Genomic DNA, 10,614 nt, shown 5'->3' with positions numbered 1-10,614 from the left:
ATGGCCGCGGTTGACGCCGCGAAGCCTGCCAGCGCGACGTCCTCCGCCACCAGCGGCGCAGTGGCCGAGGGCGCGACAGCCGCGGTTGACGGGGCGGCGGCGGTGTGGGCCACAAGCGCCTGCCCGGGCGAAGTAGCAGCCGGCGGGAGCGCGAAGAGGGAGCCGACGCTCCGTGTCCCGATCGGCGCCTGAAGGGAGGCGACATCCAGCGGCCTCGAGAGAAGTGCCGCGAGGGAGGCCGGCAGAAAACCGGTGGCGGTGGAGCCGGACGCAGCGGCGGACGTCATAGCAGTCGGGCGACGGCGACGGCGGGCGCGGCGGCGGCGGCGGTGGCGGCGGCGGCGGCGGCGGTGGTTTAGGGTTTTTAGGCGGAAGCGGACGTAACCTAGCTCTGATACCATGTAAGACAATAGGCTTTGGGGGAACCGGCACAACCCTCTAGGGGTGGCCTATCACATATATATATAATGAGGTGGTATACAACGTTACAATATACACATGTAAATACATTCTAACACGCAGGTTGGTGGCCGTGCGTGTTGCGATGACGTCGGCCCAGTGCCGGCAGACGAGGCGGAGCGTGCGCCGGGTGTTGGGCGGGAAGCGCGTCAGGATGTTCGTCAGCACGTCCGCGGGGAAGTCTCTGAAGACGTCGATGCGTTGTGGATCCATCGCTGCGCTGCGTCTGATCTGATGTCCCGCGTCGTTGGGCCTGCGACCTCGATATGTATGGATCGATTTAAGTTGTGCTTATTTATTGGCCGTGTGTACCGATCTCAGATACCTGGTTTCGTCTTTCCTTCCACTGAAACCGGATCTGAGTCGTGTTTCCTTTGACTTTGTTGTGATCTTTTTAGCAGAGAGCTTGTTGTGATTTCGGATAGAGCACATTTCTTGGCTGAGAATTTACTTGCTCCTCTGCATGCAATATCCAGTACTATCAACATTTTTATAGAACAGTAAAACAAAACCATGTTCCAGCTCTCTCACGCGGCCTGCCAGTCTTCTTAGCCATTCGATTTTGCATCGGGGTAATCTCCGGCTGTCTGATGACTCTGATCTTCCCTTATGCCACATTTGCAGGTTGTCCTAAGTGGAAGCTACTCCGGGAAAAAAAAACGAGGCCGCATACAGATAGAAAGTGTTTACCATAGTTGATTGGGCCTCCCGCCCGAAGGTCGCCCCATCCAGTCAGGGACTCCGCACGCTCGGTCTAACCTACCGCAGTAGGGCGCGACAGCCAAGAACTACCTTCCCGGCGATTTGGATAACGACATTTTCAATGCCGACTCTCAAACCGCCCAAATACGTCTGGACTGAAAAAACAACGAACACGGGCCTGTATTTGCAGGCGTCCAAAGAACAGCCAACAACCACACCCGCTTCTAACCGTCCTGCCCCCCTCCCCCCACCCCCTCAACCCCCCCTCCCCCCCCTCCCCCCCCCCCCCACCCCCACCCCCTCACCCGCGTGCGTTCCCGCCCTACGCCAGCTGCCCGCATTCATGCCGCTGTACATAAGTACACATACAACTATCAATTCTATTATTCAAAGTACAGTCCTCGCAAAAGAAAATATTGCGCAAAACTAGTAAGTATTATTTAAAATATTATTGAAAGTGTAATAAAAGATAACCAACATTTAATAAACTAACTGATCACAAGAGGTAACCATGATACAAGTCTGGATGAAAGATTCTACTGTAGCATGGCGCCTAAATTGGGTGAGTAGGGGCTGTTTGGAATGCAGCCGGGGATTGAAATATATTTTTAAGATTCAATTGATTTTCCTATAACCGATGGATTAAAATCCAACGGCTCCAGCTTCTTCTTCCTCCTTAGCCACTGTTGTTTTTCTTCTTCCTCCACTATTGTTATTGTTTTTGATTGGGAATTACCAACTATGGAAAAAGCCCGCAGCACTAACAAATCAATCTAGGTAGGGCTTATCCAATATAATTATATAAACCCTTGATCATAAGTTCGCAACTGCGAATTACGGCACCGACCACTAAGAACAGCTTCCTGGATCCACCGTGAGTCATCAGACCACAGCCGACTTGTAGACACTCAACGGTTCCTTGGTTTCAACGTAAGCAAACGTCCGGTGGTAGTTTGCCATTTTGAAGTTGGTGAGCACCGTCCCCCGATTCCTCTCGCTGATATCCACCACGCCGTGCTTCACTTTCCTCGTGTCGTGGATCGGTGTGTGCATGCACAAGACATAACCCCGTTGTATCGACCACTCGATATCCCATGTCAGGATGTGCTCGCCGTGAATGAAGAGGGGCCACGTGAGACTTTGAAACCATTTGTTCGACGGCTTCCCCGGTCGGTAGGGTGGGGTGTTCATCTGAACAATGTACCAGCGGCCCCACCTGACCTGCCCTGTCGTGGCCTCCATTACCCAGACCTCCGTCGTGTTCACCGCCGGCGAGGCGTGGTTGAAGACGATGGCCAGCCTCCCGTGCACCTCTGCTAGGTGCCAGCCGCCGCCGTTTCTGAAGTTGGACAGCACGGAAGGTAGGGATGTAATGGGTGTGATGCGTTCGTGCTCGAGGTCGAACGACATGAGCTTGTCGGCGCCCTCCGGCGTCCAGTATGTCACGCCATCGACACTGACGGCACTATAGTCAAGGTCGTCACATGTCGCGGCGCGGCCGGCCGGCACAGCCCGCCATGACGCCTCGCCCAGCGTAAACACGTGCACCGCATCGGACACGAACTTGCCGATGGTGCACGGGACGTGCACGACCTTGTACCGCCCCGAGGTCGGGAGGTACGTGAAGCTGTAGGCGTCGCGCCAGGTTCTAATATAGCACCTGCTTCCGTAAATGGCACGCGTCGGTGGCAGCGGCGGGACGCTCAGCGCCTCGCCGGTGACAGGGTTGGCCACGACGATGGTGTCGCCGATGTCTCTGTCATCGCAGATGCAGACGAGGCCGTTGCAGGTTCCCACGACGCTCATGCCCTCGTAGCCGCATGACGTGCGGTAGTCCGCCCACAGTGGTTTTGTGGAGGTCGATAGGTGGCCGAAGACGTACGCGGAGCCCCCGGCGACGACGAGTGTCTTAGCCCTGCTCTGCAGGTTCGTGGCGGTGCGCGTGCCGACAACGTCGCGCCAGTGCCGGCAGACGAGGCGGAGCCGGCGGCGGGTGTTGGGCGGGAGACGCGTCAGGATGTTCGCGAGCACATCCGCGGCGAGGTCTCTGTAGATGGCGCATTCTGGATCCATCGCCGCCATCGCGGACGCACGAGGCGTCCAGCGTCGTTGGGTCTTGGGTCGGTGTGGCTGTGACCTAGATATCGGTAGATCCTACAAATTCGTTGTGTAGCTAGCTTGGTTTGGGCTTCCCTTTCATCGAAACAGGATCAGAATCGTACTCAGCTTGGCGTGTTTTCGGGTCGATCGGGCACGGAAGCAGGTCACGGTTAGCGCAAACCTCTTTTTTTAACACAGTAAAGATGTACATGCTCGTACATACACATACATTCATCACTATAAACACACACGCACATTTTACCTTTAGAGCATCTTCAACAGCCGCGCAACGTGCCACATGCTAAAAGTCAGAATACAGCGCCGGGTTAGCCAGCTTTTGCGCATGGCGGTGCGCTAGCTCCAGCGGCCGCTGCAAATTAAAGTGCGCCCGAGCCACTCCAGTAGGCGTGCTATATTTCATCTGTTTTTTTCTACTACGTTTCGATAATTGATGGAATGCGTAGATAGTTTTCTCCTACGATAGATAGTTCATAGTTCGTCTGACTCGGACTCTGCCTGCTTCTACGATAGCCTACTTCTACGATACAAAATAAAACGAAAAACTGGTACTACTCGTCAGACTCGGACTCTATCTCGGTGATGTCCTCGTCTGACGTCTTTGCATAGGCGTCAAGGATCCGCTCGTCGCCGGAGTCTCAGGAGGACGCATCTCCTAGCGCGATGTTGTATTTAGCTACCGCCCTCCGCGTTCGCTTGTCCTCGCAATAGGCGGCTCGCTCCTCCCTCCTCTTCGCCCTCTTCGCCCTCCTCTCGGCGAAAAACTGTTGCTCGTTGGTGTCTTGCGGAAGCGATGGCTCCACAGCGCCATAGCTTGCTCGTCCATCTCGGTCAGCCTGAGACGACGCTCCCGCCTCCCGTGCTTGCGATGATCCTCGTCAGTGAGAAGCCGCGGAAAAGGCGCCAACTCCTGTGCCCGCTCCCGCGTCGCCACGTCGGCGACGTTCATGTCCTGACGGGACCGCAGGAGGCGCCACACCACAGCGTCGTACGCGCGGGCGCCCTCTTGGGTGGTGTCGAAGGTTCCGAGGCGGAGGCGCATGCCGCCGCTCGACCGAATCTCGGCGGAGTAGGTGCCGGACGGACGCACGCGGACACCGCGGTAGCCCGAAGCACCCCGGCGGCGAGGCGGCGTGGTGGTGTGTCGGCGGCAGAGGGCGATGGAGGGATGGAGAAAGCGGCAGAGGGCGATGGAGGGATGGAGAAAGCGGCAGAGGGCGCTGCAATTTATAGGCGCGCCGGACGTGGTGCGCCAAATGTAGTGCGTGAGCTGCTGCCTTTTCCCCCACGCGCGCAATTGTTTCCCGCACGCGTTAGTTTCCCGCCACCGCTGGAGCGCGCGAAAACGGCCTGCACGCGCTAAAGATCCAATTTACCGCGCGGGCGTCTTTTGTCGCGACTGTTGGAGATGCTCTTATGAGCATCTTCAATCGGCACATCATCTTAAAATTGATGAAGTTGCCACAGAAATAGTCGACAAGAACGCCTCCCCAAACCTCTTTTTAACAAAGGTGTTATCTAGTGGAAGGTTTTGGTTGTCACATGTAAACACATGGGTCCACATTATCATGTATTCTCAGCCCACATGCATATGACCCATGCATGTGATGCTCTCTTTCACAATTTCAAACATTCGTATCTTATAAACCATTATTTTGTCAGTAAAATAATTTATATATTTGAACTTGCGGTGTCAAGATCTTTAGAACAAGATCAATCTTGGATATAGTTCAAACATGTTTTAATTTCAATGAGTGTAATGTGTTTTCTGAAAATGAGTGAAATAATTGAATTGAGTGAAATCTATCTTTTTAATGTGTTTTCTGAAACGAGTAAAATGAGTGAAATATATCTTTTGTAAACGAGTGTAATGTGTTTTCTGAAACGAGTAAAATGAGTGAAATATATCTTTTGTAAACGAGTGTAATGTGTTTTTTAAAATGAGCGAAACATGTTAGTGTAATGTGTTTTCTGAAATGGGTGAAATGAGTCAATTGAGTGAAAACTATCTTTTCTTAAAGGAACATAATGTGTTTTCGGAAATGAGTGTGAAATGTGTTTTCTATAATGAGTGAAACATGTCAGTGTAATGTGTTTTGTAGAACGACTATTCTAAAGAACCCTATTTCAAAAGAAATATATGAAACAAACCAGTTTTAAAATAAATATGTGAAACAAACCTATTTTACATTCTATATGTTGAAATATATATGAAATATGTGGACGAGTAAAATCTGTGCGGGGACTGCTTAGAACAAAACCAATAAGCGAACTATGTTTTGAGTGAAATAAGCTAATGCAAACTGAAAAACGATATTTGTTGAAATGAGTGAAAAATTGTTTGAAAGAAACCTATTTAAAAAGAAATATGTGAAACAAACCATTTTCAAAAGAGATATGTGAAATGAACCTATTTCACATTCCATATGCTGGTATTTTTTTTTGAATATAGACGAGTGAATCTATGTGGGGACTTCTTAGAATGACACGAATTAGTGAATTCTGTTTTTCTGTGAAATAAGTTAAGTAAACTGAAAAATGATATTTATGAAGACGAATGAAACCTGTTTTTTTTTCTGAAATGAACGATATCATTTTTTATGAGTGAAATAGGTTTTCTGAAAATAGTTTAAAATATATTCAAGTTTGATCTTATTCTAAAGCTCTTCTCAATACGAATTTGAATACATAAAATATTTCACAAAAAAATTGATTCAAAAGTTATGAATGATTACAAAAGCCACATGAAAAATAAAATGCAAGCCGGACAGAAAGTACGCATGTATGCATGCAGTCATACGTCCTGCCTTCTTCTCACACTCCGCGTATGACAAAAATCTGACAAAGATGGGACATAGTGGGCCATGTCATGCATGTATTAGCTCGGTATTTCCCTCATACCATCAGCAGCCGGATATGACAAATCTGATCTCTCAAACGCCCATGAATGTGACCAGGTGTGCTTACGCATAGTGATTAGTCATGTCTTAAATTTGTTACTCTGCATCTGAATTTCTCATATTTCAACTTCTAGATCTGACCCTTCTCTTCGATCTTTGCACGACGGGTAAATCCAGCGGATCCGGCTGGATTTCGTTATGGTGTTTGAATCGTGTAACTTATGTCGTCGTGCGCATAGCACGACTAGTCGGCTGTTGCTTGGCTATCTATTTTCCCAGACGTTGCTTTTTTGCAGGTTATGCTACAATCAGTCAACTTTCTTCACCGGAATTGTGGGGATCTCTGGTTTGCGTATATCCATCTTGGAGAGCCAGCTTGTGGAACTCCCCGATGGTTGGAGTCTTAGGGCCTGTTTTGAACTGTTGTAGACCATGATGGCGCGCGTTGCTGCATCCATTAATTTTGGTGGTAGAATTATCTTAATTTACATGATCCGGTCTATATAGTCACAATGCATGCATAGGTTAAATTTGCATGAACCGGTCTATATAGTTGATCTAAACATGTTTGCATCGTTTGGAAATCTTTAGCTTGCTGCTCCCAACACAATTTCAGATAACAGTAATTGGTTGGGCTGGAATGTACCTTCGCATGGTAAAACAATATTGCAAGGAACATCCAAGTATTGTTTCCTCCTTGCTCATTGTGATATGCTGGCAGTATCCAAGTGGTGAAGAGTCATATATTGTCACTGGCATTTGGTCATGCCACTTATCCCACATCTTATTGAGTTCACTGATCTACTCTGAAAAATATAGCCATCCATAGTAGTACATCCCAACCCCAACTCATATGCTTGGTCTGAAGTATCCTAGCCATGCATGATCTTCATACTGACAAGAATGAGAAGCATGTTAACTCATTTGGGTACGACATACATTCTTCATACCAATTATTTCATCTAAGACACATAAATTTTGCAGCTAGCTTGAGCAAATGCAACTGAACTTATCTTCGATGAATGAATGAGACACAAAAAAAAGGTGGGAACTGAGAGGTGAACATGAGGATATAAGATGATCTCCAAGTTTCAACTTTAGATGTCTATTGCATGAATTCTCTATAGATCCGTTAAACCAAAAGTAGAGTTACCGAATCAATAGTTCAGTTTATAATGTTAACAAATTTAGTGCAATGCCCGTGCATCATCTGCATCAGCTGAACATTTGTGAGCAGTTAAGTTTTAACTGTGCATGATAGAAGCAAAATCGGCATCAGCTCACAGCCGACACCATCTCTCAAATACAAAAAAATTGCAGATTTACGGGGGATCGATCTCCCTTACAGTACCAACAGAAAGTAGAAACCAACTCCACCATAACTCGGTGGTCTCAATCTATGGGCTAACCCTTCAGAGCTGTTTTTTAATTAATTAAGACCAATATAACTTCATTCTCTACATCCCAAGGATAAGTCCTTGTTAAGATCTGTACGTAATTGTAACCTTCATAACCTAACAGTGTAGAAACAAAAGCAAACAAAATCAAGGGAAAGTTAAGCAATCACCACCGCAACTTGTTACCAAATCATAAATATAAGCAAGTTGAGAGATCGAGAATTGTGGTTGTGAGATCTGGGAGTGGACTAGTGGACTTCAGGAGGAGATTCATGGAGTTGAGAACAGAGCGGAGAAAGAATGCCTACCTTAAACTCAGTCTCAACTGGTTACCTCCCTTGCCGATGATCTTCTCTCCACCGTCCCATGCTGCAGCTAGCAGGTGCAGGCGGAACCCTTGGCGAGGGGAAGAGAGGAGGCTTCCATCGCGGCGAGGGGAGAGGAGACGTCGTCGATGGAGAAAAAACAGGAGGGGGTTAGGAGGCCACGGCGCTGGGCTGCGTTCACGAACGTAGTTCACAGGAAATCGCCGAAGTCGTTCTTCAGAGTAGCGGCCCAGGTTACAGTGGCGGAGCTAGCCAGAATCCATTTGGGGGGGGGGGGGGCAAAAGGTAAAATGTGATGTGAGTGTTTGGGGGGCCAAAAGCTAGAAAAGTTCTCATTTTAAGCCCTCACAATTTTTTTCCTTCACAAGTTGCAGCAATGTTGGGGGGGGGGGGGCACAGCCACCCCAGGAGCCTACATAGCTCCGCCACTGCCAGGTTACGTTTGGTAGTTGTCTCGCCGTAGAAATGGGTCAGGGATGGATGACACCGGTGATCCAGGCCGTGCATGTCTGAATCGGACGAGTGGGAGTGTCTAATCGCTGTGGAGAGGTATAGCTCGCTACGTTTTACTATTTTGTAATTTTGAGCCGAACGGATGGGTTCCAAGAAGCTAACTTCTGAGAAGCTAGCCAGCGCGTAGTGCAAAAACGAGGACCCGGTTGGCCCAGCTCCACCAAAACGTGAAGTTGGAGTTCCCCTTATTTACAGCGATCTGCCACCGCCAAGTCACATACCGCCAAGTTTGGTTAATTCAGTTTTTTTACTCTATCATCACCTAGTTCATTACTCTTGATAGAGAGGGAGGATTTGCCTTCTTAGATTTCTTTTCCTATTTATTTTTTCATCTAGGATTAGAACCGTATACTTGGTAATAATAGCAATGGCACATTATGACAAAAAAAGTTTGAGTCAGAGGGAGAAGAAGTGGCAGAAATTAGAATAGAAATATCATTTGATTCGTCAATCTATAAAAAGAACATAAGAAGCAAAGTTTTTCCCTTGAGTTTGAGTGAAAAAAAGAAAATGCGAGAAAAAATCAGTAGTTTCCCTGATCAAACTAGAGGTTACCAAGGAACCATATATAGCACTGAATAGGGAACCGCTGAATACACCAGCTACACCTAACATGTGGAATGGATGCATATGGATCTTGTGCTCTGCCTGGAATACAATCATAAAGTCGAAAGTACCAGAGATTCCTAAAGTCATACCATCAGAAAAGCTTCCTTGACCAATAGGCTAAATCAAGAAAACAGCAGCGGCAACTGCAATAGGAGCTGAATACGCAGTAGCAATCCAAGGACGCATACCCAGACGGAAAATAAGTTCCCACTCATGACCCATATAACAAGCTACACCAAGTAAGAAGTGTAGAACAATTAGCTCATAAGGACCACCATTGTATAACCACTCATCAATAGATGCACCTTCCCAAATTGGATAAAAGTGCAACCCGATCGCCCCTAAAGTAGGGATAATAGCACCAGAGATAATATTGTTTTCATAAAGTAAAGAACCAGAAACAGGCTCATGGATACCATCAATATCTACTGGAGGGGCAGCGATGAAGGTGATAATAAATACAGATGTTGACCTCAATAAGGTAGGGATCAACAAAACACCAAACCATCTGATGTAAAGACGATTTTCAGTGCTAGTTATAGATTTGCAGAAGCGACCCCGCATGCTTGTACTTTCGCGTCTCTCTAAAATTGCAGTCATGGTAAGATCTTGGTTTATTCAAATTGCAAGGACTCCTAAGCACACGTATTAACTAGAATATAGATAATAGAAGGCTTGTTATTTAATAGTATAACATAGACTATATGCCAGATGTCAACCAAGTCAGCCCAAAGGTTAGCTATCCGTATAACTAAATTAACCAAACCAATAATTTTGTATTTGCAAATGAAGTGAGTCAAAGTTAAAAACTTGATGGGTCTTTTCTATATGGGTTGCCCGGGACTCGAACCCGGAACTAGTTAGATAGAGTAGATAATTCTTCCTTGTTACAATAGAGAAAAATCCCTCCCCAAATCGTGCTTGCATTTTTCATTGCACACGACTTTCCCTATGTAGAAATAGCCAATTTCTATTCCAAAGAGGAAGTTCTACTAATTTTTTAATGATTCACCTACTCTTTATTATAATAAAAAGAATATTTTAGAATAAAAATAGAAACGTTTTTTCTTGATCATTTATCAACCCTTTCCCGTTTTTTAGTTTCATCTAATGATTAAATAAGAGGGTTGACCAGGTCATTGATACGTATAATATCCAAATAGTGGATCTTGACAGACAGATGAGGATGAGTCTGTTATGTCTTGATCACGCATCGTTCTATTCCCTCTATTGTTCTTGGTTCATGTAACAGACAAGTGGTTTTTAGTAATAGAAATCAGAGGGGAGCTCTCTTTATAAAAAATAGTGATGACTATAGATTAAAAGAACAAATTGGACACGTGGAGTACAGCTTTTATACTGCAGTACTCTTAGACCAGACAAAATTGTAAACGTGGAGTTCAGAGTATAGTATTGTTAGATCATGTGATGTCAGAACTCCGATGCCATTATTCTGTAACCAATAATCCTAGGCACACGGAGCAGTACGGGCATCTAACGGGCATCACAACGCTAATAAATCTCTGCCCCCTGATTTTTATGGGAATGGGCCCCGCCTCACCCCTTTTTCGTGTTTGGTATTACGCTTGC

The 10,614-nt window shown here is 46.8% G+C and overlaps 1 pseudogene; it reads right to left on the bottom strand.

Annotated features, from left to right (window-relative positions):
• Positions 1-8,862: 8,862 nt before the first annotated feature.
• LOC123153102 (photosystem II protein D1-like) lies at positions 8,863-9,731 on the bottom strand (annotated as a pseudogene).
• Between the last annotated feature and the right edge of the window lie 883 nt (positions 9,732-10,614).

Source organism: Triticum aestivum, chromosome 7A (assembly GCF_018294505.1).
Source record: "Triticum aestivum cultivar Chinese Spring chromosome 7A, IWGSC CS RefSeq v2.1, whole genome shotgun sequence".
In the NCBI taxonomy this organism is placed as follows: domain Eukaryota; kingdom Viridiplantae; phylum Streptophyta; class Magnoliopsida; order Poales; family Poaceae; genus Triticum; species Triticum aestivum.
Note: the sequence above shows the minus strand (reverse complement) of the source record. Positions and strands in the feature narration are given on the sequence as shown.